The following is a 21,492-nucleotide window of genomic DNA, read 5'->3' as shown; positions in this document are numbered from 1 at the left end:
ACATACCATTATGTCGTTTACTTAAGTTATATAAATGCGATTGTTTTACTCACTGTTGATATGGCGGTGTGAGCGCCGCCTTGAAGTTCTTCCTCTGCCGCCATAATAGGCACATAAAGAAAAACTCAGATTATCACTAATTGAAATAATCCTAAGATGATGGGGGGGGCATAATATTTTAGGGAAAATGAGTTAAATAGGTATGCAGTATGCAATTAAATTCGAAAAAATCAAAATAAGTTATTGTAACAAATACTAAAAAGATTTTATAAAATAAAAGAACAGAAAACTATATTGACTAAATGCGAGTGATATAAAATTGTTTTTAAAAGTATTAAGCAATATATAATATAAAAGCAGAGAATAAGAACAATAATAATAATAATAATAATAATAATAATAATAATAATAATAATAATAATACAACTAATAATAATAATAATAATAATAATAATAATAATGATAATGAAAGTTGTAGCCTTAAGAATAACAGTAGTAGCAGTAATACTGCTACGGCTACTACTACTACTACAACTGCTAATAATCCTAACAGTAAAGTTAATATTAAAAGTAATGTTCCTTGTAATAATAATGGTGGGAGTAGTAATGGTAAAAATGATGTCAATATTAATAATAATAATAATAATAATAATAATAATAATAATAATAATAAATATAGAAACATAACAAACAAAAATAGTAAATAATAATAATAAAAAATAAATAATAATAATAATAATATTAATAATAATAAATATAGAAATAAAACAAACAAAAAATTAGTAAATAATAATAATAAAATAATAGTAATACTATTACTAATAATAATACAAATGCTACTACTACATATAATACTAATAATAATAAATATAGAGATATAACAAACAAAACATTAGTAAACAATTATAATACTAATAATGAAATAATAGTAGTAATACTACTACTACTAATAATAATAATAGTAAATGTAGAAATATAACAAACACAAAAATAAGTAAATAATGATAATTATAATGATGCTGATAATGATAATAATAAATATAGAAATATAACAAACAAAAAATTAGTAAATAATAATAATAATAATAACAATAGCAATAATAAAAACAATAATAATGACCCTTTACAATTTTAAAACATAAGGGTAGAATACATGAACAAATGTATAGTCAAATTATATAATAAACATTGGGAAATATAGAGATGGGTTAGAAGGCAGGAAACGGGCAGACGAATGTATATATATATATATATATATATATATATATATATATATATATATATATATATATATATATATATATATATATATATGAACACAGATTACGGAGATCAGGAGTAGTCCGTGAAAAATTAAAGAAGAAAATAATAATAGAATATAACCATTAGGGAAAGAGGGGAAAATTATGCGAAAAATATTGTAGATATAAAGAAATGCATGTAGAAAATTAACGGTTTGGAATCCATGGAATAAATGACAAAAGAATGTGTAAATGTCCTATATGAACGCACATAGTACATATTTGGCGATATTATGGCGTTTTTGTAGCAGCAGTCGCTGCGTAAAAAAATCAACTTTGCCATCCAATAATTATGGGTTATCCATATAAATTTGTAGATATAATAATACAAAAGTGATCCATTTGAGAATGTGAATAAAGCTGATGAAATATTCAATACTTTACATATAATGTTACCGAAAACATGGAATGGGCATGGCTCCACGAAAGAAAAAATGTTACGCATGATGTGGAGTAGTTGACTAACGTATCAGATTTTCCAAGGTGTTCAAAGCATTAACGATAATTTGTGTAATAAGTGACGCTAAACTATTCAACTGAAATTTGGTTTTCGAGAAAATCAATGCAATATTTCTAGTTAGAAAAAGGCATTGGTGTAAATCAGAAAAAAACTAAATGCGGAATATATATGCCAAGTTAAACTCATGGTGAGCAACATTTGTGAACGATATCTATTGCGTTGATGAGAAAGTTCTTGCAATCCTTCACGACTGAGACAATTTTTTAAATTATTTTTCCCCACGTTAAAAAAGCGACCTTGGTGTCTAACTCCGTCTTGTGGGGTGTATTATAATTAGATATCTAGTAAGGAACCTGTTAGCTTATTTTGTCTTTCAGAAATAAGATTTTTTACATTTCAAAATCTACATTACTGTTTCATATGTCAGATTTCCGAGAAACAATGCCATTCGTTTGCACAAACAACGTCGAGTCAAACACAAAATCAAGTACACTCAACATCAAGCACGCTCAACATCGTCTTACCATGAACGCTTACCCTGTGAACTCGAAGTATGGGAAATTCCCATATGCACAAAACAAAATCACTAAAAAAATAAAAATACCCCAACTAAAGTTAATAAGTAAACGATTAAGATATTGACTAAACGTTGAATAAAATGATGGTTTAAATTATTAAGAACTTGCGTGGATCCGAACCTAGAATCTTCTGATCCGTAGACGGACTCTTTATCCATTGCGCTCCAAGTCCTGTCCGTATGCCGAAAGATGTTACAACGACTCTATACAGACAGTGCTAAATTTCGTTGGCATGGACTGGTAATTTTTCGACAGTGCACACAACGGCCTCCAGACCCTTATTTCGGGGTTTTGTTGTGTGACTCGCCGTTGTTTGTAACGAACCATATATAGATAAGGATAATTTTAGGGACTCACACCTTTCAAGAAAAAAAGAATTTCTAAATTCGGTGCTTCCGTTCGAAAGTTTTATTGGTAAATATACAATTACATAAATAAATAAACATTTAGGATGTTATTAATAGTATAGATATAGATGATGCATTTTGAAATAAGTTAGCATACCTTTAGTTTATATATCATTGTAAAAATAATAAAACAGACGTTTTATCTATCAAATCACTTGTTTTTTTTATCTATCTAATCACTCAAATTACAATCATTCTAAAAGACCATGTGTTCTTTTTTCTAGGACGTTGAATACTAGATGATAAAAAATTACTTCGCACAATTTTCTTATTTCAATTGAAGCAAAGTGGGAAAGTTTCTGAAACAATTCGCGATATCAACGAAACTTTTGGCCAAGGAACTACTAGTAAATGCACATCAAAATGATGGTTAAATAAATGTGTGGCGGCAACGAGAGTCTAGAATATGAGAAGCGTAGCGACCGACCGTAAACTGTGACAGCGATTAATTAAGTAACTTAGTCAGAGACAATCCACACACAACTGTTCGACGACTTGTTTCTGAATTAGACGTAACGTATACGACGATTTCAAATAACTTATGATAGATTTGAAAGACTATAAAATCTTGATGAATGGGTGCATCACGAATTGAAAAACAACCAAAGACAGCCGTTATGAAGTGTCATCTTGCCTTCTTTTACGCAACAAGAACGGCTTGTGCCTCTACTGATATACCCTCTTGACCTCTCACGTACCGACTGGTTCCTTTCCAAGCCTGTAGACAACTTTCTGTGTGAGAAATGCTTAAAAAAGTGAAACAATATTAAAAACGCATTAAAACGACTTAATCAATAAATACCTGAATGCACTTGGTTTGCGTTGGTAAAAATGTGCTGATTCTGATACTGCTCATTTTGATCAATAATTTCTTGTTTGAGTTGAGATATGTTCACCTGAATTTAAAAGATAAACCTTAACGTGGGGTCAATCTAGTAATCTATATTACAGTCAGCTGTTTTAAAAACTAGTGTTAGTAGCTAGGAATATTGGGATGCAATCAGATTGAAAATGTAATTTATTGACTTGACTGCCGAGAGCTAGAATCGAAAACAAAAACTTAGCGCTCCATCCGCGTCTTCTATCGGTGTAACTAACTGATACAAAAAAAAAAGGTTTAATAATCAACGACTCGAAGAAATAAATTGAATTTGAACATGCGAAGAAAGATGAAAAAAATACGTCGGCAACTTGAAAGGAACAGCTTACATTTCAAGTTGTCGACGTAAGTCTGCAAACGCTATCCGTCCAAGTAAACACAGTTTTTTTCCTCGTTATAAGCGATTCTTAGTGTATGTTTCCTATTTTCTGTTAATGTTGTTGTTCTGTGCGCAGTAGTTTAAAATGTACACACAACCATACACCAACCCACACATTAGTGTTTTCTATAGAGATATGTTCACCATCAAAATGCCTATTCATACACACAAAGACACACGCATATATGTATGCGCGCATACATATAATGAATACGACCCTTGATGAGGCTTGACTGTGCTTTTAAAAATTATTTTAGAAACCTTCTCAGCTTACGAATTCTATATCGATTTTTTTACGCACCAACTTATTATTTACTGTACAGATCTCATGGAATTATGCAAATACATTTGCCCTTAATATTTTCACTATTTGTCCCTACTAACCAAATATATTTCCACAGACTTTAGTACTACCGGGCAATAAAATGTAAACGAATCATTCGCAGTGAGAGGTTGTGCAGCAAGATGTTTGAGCATAATACATTCACTAATTATAATAAATAATCTACAGGGGCACTGAGCGGGGAGTTGGGCAGCAAGATGTCGGTTAACATTACACTTAAACTTTTGCATGTCATTACAGTTGGGGAAGCAGAACCCCGGAAGGGAATTCCGGAGTCTAGCTGTTCTGGGGAAGAAACTACTGGGACAGAAGACTCTTTTACATCTAGGGATCTCTATTGTGAAGGGTGGGATTTAGCTGCTTGTCGGGTTTGTCGAGGGTATTTACGTCGAGGGGCACGAGTGCTTGCAGTTCGTCGGAACATTCATCGTTAAAGTACTTGTAGAGCAGGCAGAGGGATATTACATTTCGTCGATGGGACAGAGGTTGAAGATTATATGACATTTCAGGACCTATCCGGTTGGCGACTCTCTTTTGAACCTTGTCTAGCAGCGAGAGACGAGTAGCAGATATAGCAGTATACATGGGCGAATGGGTGTCTTATAGAGGTGCAGGTTACTTTCGGACATTAATGGCTTTTTAGCACGGTAGAGAGAACCTACATTCTTCGCAGCGGTCCTGTCAATGTTCTCAATATAATTGATCCAACTTATGTTTCCTGTGAACGTTAGGCCGAGGAGTTTAAATGATGTACTTTAAGATAAAGAGTCTTTGGCCATTGCAATTGGTGGTAGAGAAGGATTCTTGTAATTATTGAAGGAAACAAGTTTAGTCTTGGCAGCATTGAATGGGACCATCCATTTTTGTCTCCATTCCACTACAGATAGGACGGCATCCTCTAGTGATTCTGCTATTTCTTTAATTGTTGTATAGCCGTGTGTTTATACATATAAACATATATGTTTTATAGCGGTTGTTTATATAACTGTGACAAGCGTTCGTGTAATGTATATTCCGCGTGTGCATAACGTGTACCTGATCGATTTTTTTTTTACATGGAGGTCATCACTTATCAAGTCCCGGAAGCCACTTGTGGAAAAAAACTATTATCTGTACAGTAATCAGTAGGGTATAATTAGCTGCAAAGTTCTTGGCAAATAGTTTGGCCTTGTCTGAGGCTGACGAGATGACCTCTGGTCCATTGATAATGGTTGGGATAGAACGCCCGCTTCTGTTCAGGATCCTATTTGTTATTTGCCAAACCTTCTGGAAACCAAGCCGATGATCAGCTACTCTGGATTTTACGGAGTGTATTGTCTGCTAATATCGTCCTGTCTGTGTATACCGTGGTCGTATACATTACGTGTATATTTAACGTGTAATAGTAATATTTGCATAACGGGTGCATATGCAGGCACTAAGCGTGTTACTAAAAGTGCATGTAAAAATACATATTTCTCTTTGGCTCCTACGCAATTACGTGTGTGACAGTGTTAGTACATTTGTTTACATAGTGGTCACCACTTATCAAGGCCCGGAAGCAACTCGAGAGTAAGGGTTATTGCATGTACAGTAATCAATACGATAGTATCGTGATAATCGTTAGTATTGGAGATTTGAATAGTGTCTTACTTAAGGAAGTGGTTCATCAGAAATATGTTTATGTTGGACTTGGAAACATCCAAGTTGTAGTCAGGTAAACAGAATAGAGCTCCACAGGCGTTAACTTCTAAGAAATAAGCTTTGTTCCTGAAATCTACATTTTTATTAAGACACAGATAAAGAGTGGGGAAAATTATTGAGAATTGGTTTAATCTAGACGAGTGTTTATCGTGAAAAATTAGCGAGGGGGAACCAGAGATAGGAGCTCCGACGAGCACTTGTCATGCAAATAACGAGAAAACAAAGACAGGATCGCACCGTCTCTTCTGTTGGAGAGAGGTAGCAGGGAAGAGAAAAGGACATCACCCACTAAACCACGAAGTCTATTTTGTACTCTGTCAAAGCAGGTTAGGCTGTTTTTCGCAGCTCCTGCCCATATGTGGGAGCAGTACCCTATCCTCGGACGTACCTGGCTTTTATATCGATAGAGAATTGCATCATTTGTGAGATATCTTCTACAGCGGTAGAATGATCCCGCCATTTTAAATGATTATAGTTCAGAAACATATTGTCTGCATAGTACACGAAAAGAACACATACCTTATAATTTCTATTTTCTGGCTATCTGCGCTTTAAATGTTGAGTCTGTAAGATGCTGAATTTCGTCTAAAGAAAACAATATTGACACTCGGTTATATTTTACATAACTTAATTTTCAGGCATTTTGTATAGGTTGCAAAGGTTTTTCTTTGTTTTACATTTTGTTATGTCGCCCGATACGCTCCCCTGAGAGCAAAATTTACGACACATCGCCGAAACGATCTTACATAAGTTTACTTCCTAAATGCTTTGTGTTTACCGTTTGTTTTATAATCTATATATTCCTTAGTTACACAATTTACGTAAACAGGTCAATCGTACTGTTTATTGTTTTGCTTAATTAAATACAACTAAATTCCGAGATATTAATTATTGTATCTCTGAAAATAACTTCTTTTGAGGAAAAGTATTTTAATTCATCGGTAAAATTAAAAATCCGTTTATCGTTTCAAATATTTATATACATAAGATATTTAATCTATTGTAATATGTTATGGTTTACAAGCATTACACATTAGTTTGATCGTCCATCGCTGTTGTAAATTTCATGGAAATCCTAGAAAATAAAGACTGTACGATTATATATAATAAAATTAAACTAGTAGGTCCCGTTTTATAGTATAACGAAGTAATTTATCTGTTGTTTTCAGGAATGTTTACGTTGATGGCGTATATGTATAGTAAATTTGTCGGAGCAAATTCCAAGAAAAATATTTATAAAACAGAGCAAGAGAGAACCACTACCGAAGGGATTAGACATGCATTAGAGCTTAGTAGAGTGTGAGGCGTGTAAGATTAGGTATTCTCTTTTGTAGCGTCATGATAACATGGAAGATTATTGCATCGAGCTCAAACCAAGATATGAAAATAATGCATGAATTTATGGTGGCTTCATACTATACTTGAAGGTCGGAGAATTTTACTGGCATAGTTCATTGAGCCGAGCCCGTTTGCAGCAGGCTTAGCGGTTTCGTCTATGTATTTATTCATCCTATGAATTTTAAATTAGCGGGTTAGAATGTTGAAAGATAAGAACCAGAGACCCATTAGCCTAAAGGAACAACAAATGGGATTTATTCTGTGATTGTTTATTTCAATCCAGAACAGTGTGTGTCGACTAAGTGTGTATCGACCCAAAACGTAAAAGATATTAATAAGCGTTTTCATGGCACAAAAAACGCTTGAGATGGGTTGTTCTGGAAACTAACCAATCATAAGCTATGAACTTTTATGACTGTAAAGATAAATTACGAGGTTCCGAATTTACATATGGTCATACTCCTATATACATTTGCATTAAGTGCCACGACTGCTTTTCGCTGCATATTTCATTTTTTTCGTATATAAATACTTTGTTTTAAGCCATGTCAGTGCCTGTGTCTTCATTAGATGCGCTGGCTTGCCACAACAATAAGTTAATAAGATCAATACTTAGCAAACACAGTGTTAGTAAGATTAGTTTTTGTCAACGTGTAATAAAAAGGAGAGACGTTAAAATAAGAACTGCAATACTAGTGAGAATGAAATTTGAAGGAAAATATGAAAAACAATTGCAAATTAGAAAAAAATAGAAAATAAATTAAAAAAGAACATAAATCAATTTCCCTTAAAAAACACGCTTATTTACAAAGCATGAACTATTGTAGGTATTTAGAATTTATAACAAGCACAGTCTTCTAAAATAGTCCACACATACATACATCTAAAGAAAAACACGAGAAAAATGTTGCTTAAATTTTTATTTGGATCCTTGAAACTACTGTTCACATCTCTAGATTTATTTGCAAATCTAACCTTATTCCCGTATATGTTGTACAACACGAAAATCATTTTTTTTAGTTTCGGGAAGGTGCACAAAGTTTCGTACAGCACAGTTTATTCAATCTATGAGGGTAATGTGTTCATTTTCTGTCGTTCATTACTTGATAGAAATCTTAAGTATTTATACACCGATGAGGTAGGTGATAAATGACTTGCTAAAATTAGGTCTTAAAGTAAAAACTTATGTGGATGTTGCTGGTTTAATACTCGGTTTTTGAGATACTGAAAATACAATTAAGAATTACGCAAAATAATAAATATATTAAAATTAAACTCGTTTTTTTATCTACTTTAAAAAATTGTTCAAACAATTTTCCGATAAAAAACATGTATATTTATATTCAATGAAACGCATGTACACCATAATTATAACTAAACACTCATTACGATTATTCTTTCTACTTTTGGAATATATAATCCTATATAAATATATATATATATATATATATATTTATATATATATATATATATATATATATATATATATATAGGATTATATATATATATATATATATATATATATACATTTATTTACAAATCTAATTTAAATTGGAGTGGCATTTTTAACTATTATATTATAATCATAAAAAATATTATATATATATATATATATATATATATATATATATATATATATATATGAAGACTTATATGTTTATTAAAACAGCTTCTTCGGATTTATATGATAATTTATCTACCGAATTCATCAGCTAAACAAAAAAATAAATAACCAGCGAATTATCCCTACTTCGGATTATTACTTCGTGGCTGTGATTTTCAAAATACAGGTTGGATCCCTTTACCTCACTGCTACCTAAGACTTTCACTTTGGAATTCACCATACAATTTAGATATTAAGTTCAATATCTTTTTCATTCTGAACCAACGTATAATTTCCCTTACTCTGTGAGTTATAAACATTAACAACTTCTGAACCAACGTATAATTTCCCTTACTCTGTGAGTTATAAACTTTAACAACTTTTCAATATGATTTCCTATGTTTATTGATTTCGCAAATCTATATATCTATAAAAGTGAAACTGTCTGTCTTTCTGTGTGTCTGTGTACATTTTCCTTCCAAATAATTCTGTAAATTTTCGGTCTACAGACTCGAAATTTTGCATAAAGGATATGGAGATTTGGGAAATCTTTTTACTCGGTTTTCGGCCAGAGAGTTTGCTGTTAATGGGATCAATGTTCAACGCTGTGATCTGTGAGAACTCTATCAAACTCTTCCGTCAATTTTGGGTCAAACTACTTGAAATTGTAGATTTAGATTACTTGGCCAGGGATCTAACTCAATACTTCTATTTGACCCAAAAACAATACATGCTAAGGGTTACAAATTGGGGTCAAATTTAAAAAAATGACGTGCGCGGTCTTTACAAACTTCTGCATATGGTAGTTAACGAGGGCTATTATATAGAAAGGCATTATTATACATATTCACACCTTTTAGTATATACATAGGTGCATCAAGTTATGAACAGTATATACCGCCCGAGCAAAGCCGGGCGGACTGCTAGTTAGGTATAAAATTTGCTATTATTTTCTCCTCTAAGGAGATGGGTAAACATCGAAAACCTATATGTTAAGCAGATATACTTATTGAAATGTATTCTGTGTCTTGCATATTTAAAAATTCTAGATGTAACATTTAACCATTTCCCGTCATAACATTTAAATTACTAAATTTTGATTTATTTGCTCTATCTTGTATATTGAGCAATTTTTATTTAGCTGGGAATGATCTTTATGAAATATTCCAGTCAATATTATTTTTTAAGACCAATAATCACTTGATTGTCATACGAGTATATCTATTGCACTACTTTATTCTGAAGTGCATATATATATATATGATGATTGCAACGTCTTGTCAGACGAGTGCAACTCCCTCAGGCATTAAAAATCCATGAGCCCAAATGCCTGAAGGAGTATCTATCCAAATATGATGTTACAGAGTCTTGGCTTTGTACGACAGCTAAGTCTCTCTCTCGGTTCAAAATGTTGAGATCCAGCAACAAGCAAGAGAAAGATAGCCAGCAAAAAAGTAAACTGCAGACCAGCTTAATGCGGGTAATGGCCTTCCGCTTTATGTTTTTTTTTAATCAGAGATTTACTTCTCCTAGAAAGGTTGCCTTCACCACGGCTTACGTGTGTGTGTGTGAGAGAGAGAGTGAGAGAGAGAGAAGGATAGATACTATATATAGATAGATGATGGAGCGGTGTAATAAAAACAGGCATATATGTACGTATATATATATATACGTACATATATGCCTGTTTTTATTTACACCTCTCCATCATCTATCTATATATAGTATCTATCCTTCTCTCTCTCACAAATATATATATATATATATATATATATATATATATATATATATATATATATATATGTATATATATATATATATATTATTTTCTGGTTGTTTCATTAGTGCTTCCAAGAAATGTATTCTCTAAGAAAAATACACTTATACACACAAAAAAAATCTATCGACTCCAATAGTCACCAAACAACACCCCTTAAATTCGGAGGGCGCAAGATGTCAGACGCTTTTCTTCTACATTTCATATTTTTATTCGACTGATTTTATGCAAATCTTCTCCTGCTCTGATAGTGGCAACATGATAAAATCAAATGTATTTCAAACAAACAGCATTGCACAACTCATTCCCACAGGTACTTTAAATATGCCCACTATCAGCGCTACTGCTTTGCTTTCAGTGGCAATATGCATTGCCCCGCGTATAAAACAAAGTATAGATTAATCATTTACGGTGAAAACCAGGAGTGTCCGTAATGTTAGACATGACCTAATTTCCTTGGAAAATGGCGCAAGAATACTGCAGATAGACCCGTCGTCAGAATGAGCATATTTTAAAAAAGTAAACTCGTCATAACTATTGGTTTACGTGAATAGCATGCAACTATAGAAAATGTCTCCTTCTCTATCTTCTTTGGCAAGATATGAAAAAAAGTTGAAGTGTGCTTCACAGTTCAAAAGTCATATTTGTCGACGACATCAATAGGCCACATCTGGAAATATAAACATTTGAAAACATCACTATTGTGAATGGCGCCACATTTCCAGTAAAACTCTGATTTTGCTAACTACTTAATTACACTTGTTTGAACTCATTGTTGAATCTGTGCTTAGTAAAGTCCATTCAAAAGTATGAAGTGTTCAGCATTGTTAGAAAATTGTTATAAAAAATAACAGAATATGTTTCGAGGACTACACACATTAGTCTCGGATATATGTATGAAATAGTGAAAATTATTTCTTTCGATTGCCCTTTGAATGTAAAATACATTTAATTTTAGCTCGTATATAGTTAGTGCCATAAGCCGGTGTTTTAACGTTGTGAATTATTTCGAAAAATAAACATGGCAATATCTTGAAATGTTAATGTTATTTCGATGTGAAACATTTTAATAGGGGTAGGCTATGGAAGGAAAATTTTTCAAATAAATGGCAAATGTGGCGTATTACCTTCATTTATATGTAAATAGATGGGAACAAGTGATTTTTTTCCAAAACGGGTCAAAATTGGAGGGTCGCTGGCCCCAAACGTGATTTGACCGCGTCGACGCGTGAAAATGGCCCAAATTTCGCCCCCGAACACACTTAATCATTTATTGAAAGCCACAGGTGCATTTTTTGACTATAAATGCATTTGTATCATTTAATCTAACATTCCCATTGGCTATCCCACAAGTATAGGGTTATTTAGGGTATCTCAGAGTCCAAAATGGGTCAAAATTACCCCAAAATTAGCCAAAAATGGTCGGAAATCACGGATTTTCCAAAATGCACCTCCCAAGCCACACAGGGTGCAATTTTTGACCATAAATGGCTCTATATCATTAAATCTAACATTCTCACTGGCTATGCCACCTATATAGGGTTTTTCAAGGTATCTTAAGGGTCCAAAATGTGTCAAATTTACCCAAAAACTAGCCAAAAATGAACGAAAATCACGGATAATCCCGAAAATGCAGGTATTATATCTCATCGGGCTCCTATAAACACACATGTATGGCTTTTTACAGTTGGAAGACTGAAATAACCACCCTGTTATCTTATCCATTTGTATTTAGGGTATGTAGAGATCTTTGGGTGATGTAAAAAGGGTCAAAACAATCCAAAAATGACAAAATTACGCTTTACGGTACATAACATATGAATCATTAGTTCATTCGTCAATGTTTTAGAAACATCGTAACTTTACTACATCAACATCTCAGAAAGTAATTAATTGTAAATTGAACATTGAATGTCAATAAAATGCTGTCCAAGAAGAGTCTGAGTTCATATTGTTCTCATAGTTACCCCAAAATTGATGAAAATTGCCCTCGATTCGCTATTTCTCGATTTGTAACCAATATATTGAATAACTTGATAAAAGGTATGAGTAATTAGCAAAGGAATTATTTTGTTATTTCAAGACACATCTTCACTTCACATAACTTTAAAATAATTCAACAGTAAAATATCAATATAATGCATTAAAGAGCTCGTCAATCACATCATTATTCTCTAGCACAAATACTGGTTTTCGTCTAGGAATTTGCTAGAGCTATTTTGATTGACTCCTGGAAATTCCGTGCACCAGTTCGCAGATTTTAAGTGACATTTTTTTGAGTGGCGATCTCGGTACATGGGACAGTGCTACGGATTGTACCCGATCTGTTTAATGAGTAGTTCAAATTGTTTGAGGTATTATGCTCTGGCAATTGGTCACTTATATCCTCCACTTCAAATTGATCATCGTCCAAATCCAAACGATTGTGCAGTTCTTGCTCTGCCAGAAACCGTTCATGTTCCATATCGACGTGGAAAGTGTCAATGAGCCATTTGCGAGAGAGAGACTTTTGATCGACAAAGAACCTTCGTTCATGTACATCAAATTCATCAGGATTCACATCTTTTGAAAGTATATTGAGAAGGACATCGTGCTCTCGTTTCCATTTAATCATATTCACACGTCTGGAACCCTTTGCTTTGTAGACATCTTTGTCGTAAATTTTTAGCGATCGATCAAGTTTATGTTTTATTCCAGGTATTGTAACATAACGAACATCACTTCCAAAGGCTTTCTGCCACAATTGTAGTAATCGCAAGGAGAACCGGTGAATATGATTTTTCTGTGCCGTGGTACTATATTTGGCAGCATGATGTTGCACAGCTTGAACACATTCAGCCTCAGTTGGAAGAGAATCAAGCAGAAGATAAGTCCAATCGTCGTAATTATAATATTCGTCAATCTGCCCTGCTATACCAGCCATGTTCATTGCATTTTACTAACTGAAAAAGAAAGCAAAGTTCAATCAAATTCACAATTAATGCAATGCAATGTAATCGTGTATATTTAAAGATGCCATTGTATTGTTACAGAAAGAAAACATTTCCTTATTTGGTAATTTTCCATCTATAACTCAAATTAAGCCCCTTTTTGACAACCTATGTTGATGCTTAGGGACTTTTTGACTCCTTTAGGCTAAATAGGCCATATTTAGCCCCTTTTAAAGGTCATTATACCCCTCATTAACAGTGCAAAAGTTAGGAGAGTGCCTGCTTCCAGCATTTCCCAACAGTTTCTGCCATGTAGAGGTGTCTTTGGGCCCATGGGAGGTGCATTTTGGAAAATCCGTGATTTCCGACCATTTTTGGCTAATTTTGGGGTAATTTTGACCCATTTTGGACTCTGAGATACCCTAAAAAACCCTATACTTGTGGGATAGCCAATGGGAATGGTAGATTTAATGATACAAATGCATTTATTGTCAAAAATGCACCCTGTGGCTTTCAATAAGTGATTAAGTGTGTTCGGGGGCGAAATTTGGGCCATTTTCACGCGTCGACGCGGTCAAATCACGTTTGGGGCCAGCGACCCTCCAATTTTGACCCGTTTTGAAAAAAAAATCACTTGTTCCCATCTATTCACATATAAATGAAGGTAATAAGCCACATTTGGCATTTATTTGAAAAATTTTGTTTCTATAGCCTACCCCTAATTTTTAATGCAAAAGGCTTACATACTACAAACCCTAGCATATGCAAACGAAAGTATTCAACTAAATTACTGAATGCACTGTGTATTTTACCAGACAGCAATAGAGTTTTTACACACGCACACGCACATACACACCCACGCCCAAACCCACCCAGACAAACACGCACTTATATATATATATATATAAATATATATATATGTATATATATATATATATATATAATATATATATATATATATATATATATATATATATATATATAACAAAAATTGTAATTAGTAAAAACCCGAGGAAAGTGCTCAATAGTATTGCAGAGCAAATAAATATTTTTATTACCGGTTTATCTGCTAAACTACACACGTTTCGGTTACTGAACCGTATCAACGAGCCAGTAACTTCATCAGTAAAATCTGATGAACTTATTGTAAAGTCCGATGTAGTTACTGGGTTGTTTATACGGTTTAGTAACCGAAACATGTGTAATTTTGCAGATAAAACTAGTTTATATATATATATATATATATATATATATATATATATATATCAGAATAACTAGTAATACTTATAAATATGGTGGAATACTTACAAAATATAAAAGCACAATATCTGGGATAGAGAATTGATATGAGAAACCCCTGTAACGGTATGTTACTCGAAATTAAAGTATGCAGATTTAAATTCACAACAATTTGTTATTTGACTAGCAATCATGTTTGAAAAGTTTAAATTGCCTTATCCCATGGAGTTTCAAAGGAAACTAGTTAGCAACACATTATTCATAGACAGGTTATACTTAGCTGTTGAGCACACAACTTAAAAAGTACAAATTATCAGAGAATTCATAGAAGTTTATAAATAGCAGAAATTCATAGGTTAAAGCATATTTTAAATAAAGCCTAGGCTCGATGAAGTTAACGTTTTAAAGGTTGCGCAGTTGTCCTGTATGCATTATTGTTTCGGCGAATTAATTTCTAGATAGATAGTTTTATTTCGACATTAATTTGCAAAGTGCATTTTCACTTAATAGAATTTTCTAACTCTCCCAAATTCTGGGGAAAATGTGTTACGTCTCCAAAGTCAAACGGATGCATATTTGAACGCAAACATTTTCAGAGTTCATTTTAACGAAACGTAAACTGTATTTTTCCATCGAATTTAAATTTACTATAACTGACTAAGCTTAAAATTGTGCCCTTTTTAGCGTGGTTAGTTTAAACTTCGTTTTTTTTGTCATTTTTCACATAGGCAAATTGATTATGGACAAATTAGTCGCATAATCTAATTTTAATTTGACCGTTTTATTCAGTATTTTTACGTGTCTATTCTTTTTATTGTAGTGTTCTAATGGTACGAATAGAAAATCCTCACCTCAAACATTCATAGATGTAAGATATTTATTTTATCTTTGACTTATTTTGAAGGGGAGTAACAATGCTATATGTTACAATCGGTCGTAACTAAATAGTATGAAGTATATCGAAAGTCTAAATGTTATGCAATCTGTTTTATATCGATCTCCATACATTCTGAAACAAATATTTTATCTACCTCAGGAGAATAAGTATAATTGCCAATTAGACTTTAACTAAGATTTTATGAAAAACATTTCTATTCTCAGTATCGCACCTCTATTCAACGTTGATTGTAATAATCATGTTTAAACCTTTACTAGCATTCTTTGTTCTATTGATGATGCTGCAGCAGTGTCCTTTTTGTTTTTCTTCCGTTGCAGTTGTCTTACTTCGATTTTTTTTCTAGTGCTGTAATTCATGAAAGTTTTAATCATATTTAACTGTTAATCCCTTTCACGATTTTTCTAATATTTATTAATCACAAGCTGACTCACGTTTTTATAAATTCGGGAATACCAAATTTAAAGTCCACTACTGTAAATTGGCTTACATGCAGTGTGAATTAAAATATGTTACTGGTAACGTAAGGAAACACGCAAGGTTTAAAAAAAAACAAAAAAAAAACACTTTTCTGTAAATATTTCTCGACAAATTTATAAAGTCATATTTTTTCCAGAGAGAAAAGTGTATTGTGTGCTGCTTGAAAGTTTAAACAATGTCGGTTTAATTGGAAATCACGAATTTTCTACTTTGAGACTAAAAGAAAAAGAATTTCACTTCAGATAGGTGTCATTTCAACGTTCTGTTTGTTGTCTCTGGCTTTCGATTTTATTTTCTGTTAGGAGTTGAGGTTTGGTAGTTTCACAGTAATAGTACTCTGTTAAAATAAAGGGTCTTATATAATTGTTTATATTTTGTAGCGCCCTTTTTAATATTCTAGATAAACGTTCAGAAACGGTTCCATAATAATCCCTCGTCGCCAGTGTTGTGTTGACAAATTATTGAGTTCTTAATACGTTCTCGTTGCTGATGTTTTAAATGAAACAAGATATGAAAGTCGCAGAGCAGAGGTAAAAATTCTAATTATTATATATATTTATATATATATATATATATTAAATTGTGATTCAATGAATTTCAACAAACTTCCATTTAAATGAAATGAAGTGGTTGAGTTTCATATCAAAGTATTTTTATTATTCTAAGCAAGACAAAGAATACTTAAGAAAATTACTCGGCTTAACCTATAGGGTTTCGATGCCTACCATCTCATCAGAGGAGAGGAAATATTAGCAAATACTTATAAATGTATGCACCCTATTTGTTAAAGTCAGTGGGACATGGAAAGTCACAGTCAAATGATAAATTCATCAGAAGTCCTGTAGCAGGAGGATTAGCAGAAAAAGGATATGATTTTTTTTTAGATCCAGCTTGCTTGGTAAAATCCATGTTATGCATTCTTTACATCCGTTTGGTAATAAGGTCCAAGTTATATATTGGGTAATCCGCATAGCTGTGTAGATATCCGAATCGGGCAAGTGCTTGTATAAATTTGTTTGTGGGTCCAGCGATAATAATTCAAAGTCTGGTGGAATCCTTTTAATTAGAAGTCTATATTATTTTTAGTGGGGCGAGGTGTTTATTGTAGGGAGAAGAGGTAGTGGTGAATGGTAGGAAGTGTGGTGAAACACATGTTCATATCCATCCCTATATACACATGAACACATATATACAAACACATACATACACACAATATACATGTATACATATACATACATACATACCCACACAACATATATATACATATACATATATGTATATATATACAGATATATACATATATATATATACACATACACATATAAACATATACATATGTATATAAATATATATATATATATATATATATATATATATATATATATATATATATATATATATATATGCAAAGCAGAATAGATATCTCATTACATAGAATTCAAAGAATCATAACGTTTGACCGGTTACTTAATTGAGCTCAGGTCTTGTACTGGATATAGAGACATGGTTCGGGAAGGAAAGAGGGAACAAGAAGAAGAGGAAGATAAGAATAAAAATAAAATAAAAATAAAAGGATGGGCCAAATACGCAAATGGAATAATTCGTTTTTTTCAAGATTTATTTTAGTTGCATCTCAAATCCCTTTGTCAAGTTAAATCGTATTTGTTCAGTATACTCAAGTTATATATACTGCCCAGGAGGCGCTAATTATTATTAATTTTATGCGTATCTATAGTTTTCCTTAAAAAGGAGGATTGACATAAGGTTTAGAATATACTAATGTTTATGAGCTAATTGTGAAACCAATTCAAAGATTATTAGAGGACCGTTTTATCTTTACTTTATGATGCTCACGGTATTAGTCCAATGCTAAATAAGCTAAAACGTTTCCATAACAACTGATTTTTAAATAAAAACTATTCTGAAGAATATATATATATATATATATATATATATATATACATACATACATACATACATATATATATATATATATATATATATATATATATATATATATATATATATATATATATATATATATATTAGTGTCGTTGTAAAGCGACAGGAGAATCGACGAAGAAAAAAAAAACTTCATCAAAATGCAGCAAAACTAAGCAAGACTACCAAAATCTTATATATACAAATTAAGGCAAATTTGGCGATATTTTATTGGTTTTAAAACTGTATATTCTTTTATACCAATTTTCATAATATATTAACATGAAATAGTATTATAATGCTAAACATATCCTGCAAATATTCATGTAGCCGCTTTTCATAGAGGTAAAGATATGAACATTTGAATATTCAATTTGGCAACCTTCATAAATATTTGTTTGGCGCAAAAATAATATCGCTTTCTCACATACGTTACTTTTATATATTATTTCTGTATTAATTCATTGATATATGTAGCCATGATGTATTTTATTTTGAAGCGCGTTTTCGATCTATCTATATTTTGCATTGCTTTTCGACAGCATGGACAATATTCAAATCCGAATGAGTTTTTATTCCAGTTCAAACTAGAATGGAAAGCTGTCGAGACAGCTCGTGAGGTCAGTGATGTATTTGGCCCAGGAACCACTAACGAGCGTGTGGAACAAAGGTGGTTTTCGAAATATGACGGAGTCTCAAGGGTGAAAACGGTCGCGGCCGACCGACTGCGGTTGATAACGAACATTTATAAGCATTAATTAAAGCCAATATTTAAAAACCACACGAGAAGTTGGTGTTGAAATCGGGGTCGACCACTTACCAATCGTTCGCCATTTAAAACAAACAAGGGAGGCAAAATTGGATAAATGGTTGCAGATGGGTTGAACGATAATAAAAAAAATCGTCGTTTTTAGGTGTCTTATACGCTATTTCTGCGCAACAAAAACTACGCATTTTGTGAGCGGATGAGAAGTACATCCTATACGACAACCAGCTTCTTAAATCCGGAAAAAACAATTACCGCGAATTACTACCGACAAATAGACGAAATACACCAAACCCTCCAACGTATGTGCCCGAAGTTATTCAGTATTAATGTCCCAATTCTCGTCCATAACAACACTCGCCCGCATGGTGAGCAACTGCCTATCCAAAAGCTGAACGAATTGAGCTACGGGAGTCTGCCTCACGCGTCATATTCACCGCCCACCACAAAAATCACACTTATGCGGAATCGGCCTTCAATAACGTGATCGATTCGAGAACACAGGGTTTCTATGCAAATCGGGAAAAAATGTCTCATATTCCGACAAAACTTCTGGCCATTGTGGAGGAGAGATTTAAAATTTCTGCCATGGGTTCAAATTCTCCTTAATAACAGCAAGGTGAGACTTGATTCCAAATATTTCTCACATGTTATCTATCCCCTCTTTGGTTTTAATACATGAAGTAAATTTGACAGTGGATAACCATTAATTGGTACTGGAGATATTTACAATCGTACCCCATTTCACAAAGAGGAGAGATATAACATATGAGAAATATTTGGAATCAAGCCCCCAACTTTGCTGTTATTTCAGATCATTGGAAACAATAGCAGCAAGTTTTAGTATTGCAGTCATAACAGCCAGAGGTTTGAGGTATACATATATATATATATATATATATATATATATATATATATATATATATATATATATATGCATGTATATATATTTAAATGTGTATATATACATATATATATATATATTTATATACATATATGCGTGTTTATGTATAACATATACATAAATATATAAATATGTTAATGTAATAATTATATGATTTCCATTTCCCTTAGTATTTTTATATCATGTTCAAATAATTATATGTGTATTGCCATCAGCGGCTTTTGATAGGACGTACAATAACAACGACAACAATCAGACATCGTGCCCTTGATTGTCTTTTCAATCGTTAATAAATATAATGGGCTGCTCCAGATACTGCGACCTTTCTATTAGGCTAGTTGACCACACGTAGCTGCTCATTGTTTACCGTTCCAGTCAGATGCGTTAGGACAATTGTGATAGGTCTTAAGGCGAAAGATGACACTTTCCAATGTGTGTGCTTGTAACTGTTTTCGCGTTGTCTAACATCTCTTACTTCATAAGTCCGTCTCTCAGAATAATTGACACATATTATGAACTGAATGGATGTTAATCAAATTTGTTATGGTTTACTGTTTAGTCTCTCATTCTAATGTATTAGTTTAATTTTTGTACTTAAGAAACAGTAATATATAAAGCAATTGTATATCTATCTATCTTTCTATCTATTTATCTATCTCTATCTCTCTCTCTCTATATATATATATATGTATATATATATATATATATATATATAATGAGAGAGCGAGCGAGAGAGAGAAACAGAGGGACATTTGATAAAATAACGAAACTACTTTAAAGTAGTGGTTTCCTGATGGCAACATAAACATGAACTCCAAACTTGCAAAGCTTTAAACAGTTAGCTCTCTAGTTATATCCCTTATCAACTTTTCCGGAGGGCACATGAATTCAAAACTTAAAAATATAACGCGGTTACACGTCTTAACATAAATTTGCCCATGAGTATATATATATATATATATATATATATATATATATATATATATATATATATATATATGTATATATATATATATATGTGTGTGTGTGTGTGTGTATTGAGATTAGAGTTAAGTTAATCCATATATCTAAATGAATCAATACACTGGCACATACACACAACCGGAAAGCGTCAAAATTACATGCCCTCCTTTCCCCTTTGTTCAGTAACCGTTATTGACTTTATAAAGTAATACTGCTCGTTTTATGTATTTGTATCGTTACTTTTCATTTTCTTAAATTATTCTAGTATAAATATAATACACACAATTAGGAAGTGTCAACATTATTTCTCATTTAATCATTGTTTTTTTGTAATACTTGTTGCTTTATTTGGGCGGAGCGTTTATCAAGTAAACCTTTACTTTTGTTCTCCTTTAGCATGTATTATCTTTCTTTACGTATTAAAATGTTATATAATTTAAAATTATATGTGCTTAGCTATGTTTGATTATATTTCTATTACAATATCATTTATTTATTAGCATTCATTTTATAATGTTATATTTTTCATAATGATCAAGTATGCTTGTTATTAATATATATATATATATATGAATATATATTATTGTAATTAATATATATATATGTATATATATGTATGTATATA

The sequence above is a fragment of the Euprymna scolopes genome, chromosome 12 (assembly GCF_053919585.1).
Source record: "Euprymna scolopes isolate OS-2025 chromosome 12, ASM5391958v1, whole genome shotgun sequence".
NCBI classification, from domain to species: domain Eukaryota; kingdom Metazoa; phylum Mollusca; class Cephalopoda; order Sepiida; family Sepiolidae; genus Euprymna; species Euprymna scolopes.
Note: the sequence above shows the minus strand (reverse complement) of the source record.